Genomic DNA, 5,051 nt, shown 5'->3' with positions numbered 1-5,051 from the left:
GACCCAAAAATTAATTAATTAATTAATTAAATGTCATCCCAGCAATAAAGGGAGGTACAAAGAGGATTACAGTCTAGGCCAGCCATGGTTTTTAAAAACAATTTTTTAAAAAGTGAGACCCTCTCTGAAAAATAACAGCAAAAGCAAAAAGAGCTTAGGGTTCCAGAGTATCACTCAAGAGCACCTTTGTGGCCGGGTACCTGTAATCCTAGCTACTTAGGAGGCTGAGATTAACCCTAACTACTCAGGAGCTGAGATCTGAGGATCACAGTTCAAAGCCAGCCCAGGCAGAAAAGTCCGTGAGACTTTTTTTTTTTTTTGGTCCGTCGTGGGGCTTGAACTCTGGGCCTGGGCGCTGTCCCTCAGCTCTTTAGCTCAAGGTGAGCACTCTACCACTTAAGCCATAGCACCACTTCTGTTCTTCTTGTGGTTAATTGGAGATAAAAGCTTCATGAACTTTCCTGCATGGGCTGGCTTTGAACTGCAATCCTCAGATCTCAGCCTCCTGAGTAGCTAGGATTACAGGTGTGAGCCATCAATGGCTGGCCCCTGAGAATCTTATCTCTAATAAACCACTAGAAAACCAGAAGTGGTGCTGTGGCTCAAGCAGTAGAGTGCTCACCTTGGGCTGAAAAGCGCAGCGATAGCGCCCAAGCCCAGAGTTCAAGCCCCATGACTGACCAAAAAAAAAAGGGGGGGGGCACTTTTCTGGCAAGCTGGAGGTCCTGAGTTCAAACCCTGTATTGCCCAAATTAAAAACAAATTTAAAAAAGACTCCAGCATACAGGGAAGTTGTAGCCAAGAATGAGATAATAAGCTGGGTGTCAGTGGGTCAAGCCTGTAATCCTAGCTACTAATAGGCTAAGATCTTAGAATCAAGGTTCAAAGCCAGCCTGGGTAGGAAAGTCTGTGAGACTCTTATCTCCAATAAACCAACAGAAAACCAAAAGTAGCACTGCGGCTCAAGTGGCTGAGTTCTCACCTTGAGCTGAAGAGCTGAGAGACAGCATCGGGGCCCTGAGTTCAAGCCCCACAACTGGAGAAAAAAAGAAAAAAGAGATAATAAACAGATTGTGGTCACCCAGAGTCCGTCAGTGAGAGCCAAATGGTAGATCTGGCATCTCTACTATTTCCTTTCTTGATTGCCACGTGGCCATTTCTGGCAGCATCACTGGACTTGGATGCTGAGCTACTCAACACTGGGTTTCTGCTTCATTGGCAAGGAGTTGGGGGATTCTGGCATGAGCCTGGTTTGGAAAGTCCTCTGGCTGGGATGAGTCTGGGCGTGGGAGCAGGTGTGGTTTCCACCTCAGGCTTCCCAGGGTCCCACCTCCAGCCCAGGGACCTGATCTCCATCTAGGAGGCCGGGAAGGATCTGAATGGACAGCACACATATTGAAGCCAGACCAGGCAGGAAAGTCCGTGAGACCAGAAAGTCAGAAGTGGAGCTGTAGAGTGCTAGTCTTGAGCAAAAAAAGTTAAAGGGTAGTGCCCCAGGCCCCGAGTTCAACCCCTAGTGCCACCACCACCACCATAAAAACGCCAGAGCTGTTATTGATTGCCTTGAGCAGAGGGACACTGGGCTTTTATTATTATTCAAACCCTGACCTCAGATCTCAGTCTCCTGAGGAGCTAGGATTATAGGCGTGAGCCACCGGCAGCTGGCTACATACATTATTCTTCATATACATACGTATATGTATATATTTGTTTGTTTCGTGGCTGTAGTAGAGTTTGAACTCAGGGCCTCGCACTTGCTAGGTAGGCACTATCACACCCCCGTCCCTTTCTTCTTGTTCCAGTGAGCCATTTCAAATACCTTCTAGAAAAGGGTCCCTCACACATCATGGCGGTCTTGTTGCTCCTTCAGATGGTTTCAGCCCTTCCACCATCCCCACTTATCCATCCAGTCACTTCCGCTTGGAGATGCTGCTCTTATGGAAACTGGAGGCGTCCACAATTCCGGCTTTCGCAGGGTGGCCGCAGTCAAGGATGAACTTCAGAATGTCCCCTTTACCACAAGCGTCTTCATGAGCACCATGGTGGCGGTAGAGGCAGAAAGGGTCATAATCCTTTTGCTGGTGGACTCTTCTCAGAGGCCAACAGTTAAAAGTTGTGGTCCAGGAGACTCAGCCAGTCTGCGGGCCGCCTCATGAAGCCCTCCCATTCTCTACAACACACACAGACTGAGCATGGGCCCTTTACTGGGGGCCCCAGCATCCACAGGAAGCCAGGATGAAGCCATACCATGAAGCCTGAGGTCCTGTCCACCTCTAAGCTCCCTTTCTGCTCAGCTCTAGCCACTTCCTCCTGATCCTGCACCCTGTGCTTTAGCCACATTCATTTACTGACTTAGTTCTTTTTAGTGCTGGGATTGAACTTTGGGGCTTTGCTCATGCTACGAAGAACAGGCTCTATCACTGGCACAAGCAATGCCTCTTGCTGTTGACACATTGGCATCTTCAGGCCTCTGGACCTTTGCACATACCATCCTTAGCTTAAAATGCTCGTTACTTCTGAACAATGAGCACTCCTTGCTGGGCTCTGCAAGGCACTGCATAACTTAGCCCAACTGACTTGCCTACATTACCTCAGAGCTTGCACAATTCCTTCTCCTGGACCGAGGACTCTACTCCTTCAGCCTCAAGTCTCTGTTCAAGTGGCATTCCTCCTCACCTGCCCAGTCTCCCCTAGCCCTGTGACCCTCTCCTTTGCAGTTCTTATTTGCTTCTCCAATGGCAGGATTCCTCCTTCTGTCTGCTTTTATTTATCATTGTAGTATTCTGCCTAGCACAGGCCTAGGCACAGCTTATAGACTTACTACGTGAATGGAGAAGCCCTTTAACGTACAATTGGGATAAGACTGCGCTACAGGAAGCCACTTACCTGTCCCACAACTCATCCATTATCACAGACTTCTCACTACCCAGTTCTTTCCATTAAACCTCTCTAAGTCCCTGGCCTCCTCTGTTCTCAATGCAAGATTCCAAAAAATCCAAATTCCTTCTTAGCTGCAGTGGCCAGCAACCCGCTTCTGCTGTCACGGCTCAGCTAGAGCCTCCTGCTGTTTGCTTAGTATCACAACACAACATCCGCTGAGGCATTGCCCATAGGCAGCTGGCAGTTCTAGAGAAAGCTAAAAGCCTTCAACATCCTCTTTCCCTTGTGGGCCACTTGAGCCTCAGGTGATAGGGGCAAGAAGGGGAGCAGGGTGCCCCCTTGTAGGCTCACTGTATTGAGACCTCAGCCAAGAACATCAAGCAGGCATCAGCACAGCCTATGATCTGCTCACCCTAAAGATCTAGGGGCTGTGAGGGGGTGAAAAGCAGGGTGTTATGTGAGTGAAGCCTCAGGAGGCAGAAGAGCAAAGCAGGGCGAGGTGGGTGCACTTGTGCTTGCCTCTGAGCAGAGCAGCACCCTCCCTGAAGCCCAGGAAAACCACACAATCCACAAGGTCAGGATGGCTGTGCAAATGCATAGCCCCGAGGTCTGGGGTGGGGCCTGGTTTCTCTGGATGGGGGATACGGACAGCTAAGGGCAGACCAGCATTTCTCCAAAGCTACTCCAAAGATAAACACAACTTTCTGTAGGAGTTCCAGCGGAGGTCAAAAAGGGCTCTGAGTCACGTTGCCATTGCCCAAACCAGGTTGCCTATATATAGTCTGGGGCTTCTGAGAGTTTACCCTGCCTGAGGGCAGAGAAACAAACTTCTACTGCTGGGGGGCCTCACCTTATAAACAATGGAAAACAAAAAAAATCCCTGAGTGTTTCTCAAATGTAAAAGTCAATGCCAGTGCTGCCACCTACTGATGGCAAAACTCGGTGCAGCCCTGCTGGTCCTAACTCCCTCTGGCATTCCAAAGGCTGCAAGCCATGCACCCTGTCTTTCAATTAATAACTTCTTTATTCTGGAAAAGCAAATCAAATTCATATTCATATAAACACTGACATTACAAAGTACAGGGAATAGGGGATGGAGGAAGAAACAAAACCCTCTACAAATCCTGCTAATACTGTCTCACCCAACAAGACCAAAATGCTTTGTCCCATACTCAATTACTAATAATAATAAGCCACAAATAAAATCTTCTCTGGAAGATACACTGCTCCTCTTAGAGACGGCAGGGAGAAGGACCCGGAAGAGGGGAGGAGGCTTTATTCTTTTGGCAGATCATCTCAGTCATTATAGATATTGCTGCACTGTTAATAAAAAATATATGCTTCTCTGTAAAGCATTTAAAAAAAAATTCCAAGGATGAGATGGCTGAGGTCTCAGCTCAAGTATCTCCAAATACATTGTTGTCCATTTCCTGACTTTTCCGTGTGTTATTTCTTGGTTGTTTTCCGGATCAATGCCATTCTCTGAAAGGAGAGAGAAATAGGAGTTGCACAGGCGAGAGTCAGCATGGTCGGCACCATGGCCGTCACAGAGCAGCCCAGCAGCGACCTTCTAACCAGAGGGCAGTGGAGAAGATCTGGAGAGAGGCTCCAATGGGTGGCCATGCTCTGTGGGTCCATTCATCTACCAAAAGATCCAAATTGCTCTAGACTAGCAGCAGGGCAAATGCATTAGAAGCAGAAGGGCTCTTGCCTTTTGGAAACACAGGGGACAGATCAGCAAAGAAGGTGTTTCCTAGGCTCTCCTTACCCCAATCTTCTTTCTTTGATAAAGGGAAAATAAGAGAAGGGCCTCAATTTCAAACTTGTTGGTATGCATAAAGATGGTCAGTGATCCTCAGATCTCAGCCTTCTGAGTAGCTAGGATTATAGGCGTGAGCCACTGGTGCCTGTCTGTTTTTTTTTTTAATAACAGTACTTACTCGGCAGTAAGTACTTACTCTACTGATTGAGTCTTCCACTTCCCAAGTAGCCTGGATGATAAAGCGATTGTCCTAACATTATGCTCCTTGCTGACTAAATAAATAGGGTTAAAGAGGGAATGATTTGGGAGCAAATCACAATGGCAGTCTGGAAAAACTCCCTTCTGAAGAATAGTGTACCCCCCCCTTTTTTTTTTTGTCGGTCGTGGGGCTTGAACTTTGGGCCTGGGC

General features: G+C 47.8%; 1 protein-coding gene across 1 annotated transcript in view; it reads right to left on the bottom strand.

The window, feature by feature from the left end:
• The window catches only part of Taf12 (TAF12 RNA polymerase II, TATA box binding protein (TBP)-associated factor, 20kDa), a 31,050-nt gene that overhangs the window by 1,663 nt on the left and 24,336 nt on the right, over positions 1–5,051 (bottom strand). The window lies entirely within an intron of this gene.

Source organism: Dipodomys ordii, unplaced genomic scaffold (genome assembly GCF_000151885.1).
Source record: "Dipodomys ordii isolate 6190 unplaced genomic scaffold, Dord_2.0 Scaffold6, whole genome shotgun sequence".
NCBI lineage: Eukaryota > Metazoa > Chordata > Mammalia > Rodentia > Heteromyidae > Dipodomys > Dipodomys ordii.
Note: the sequence above shows the minus strand (reverse complement) of the source record. Positions and strands in the feature narration are given on the sequence as shown.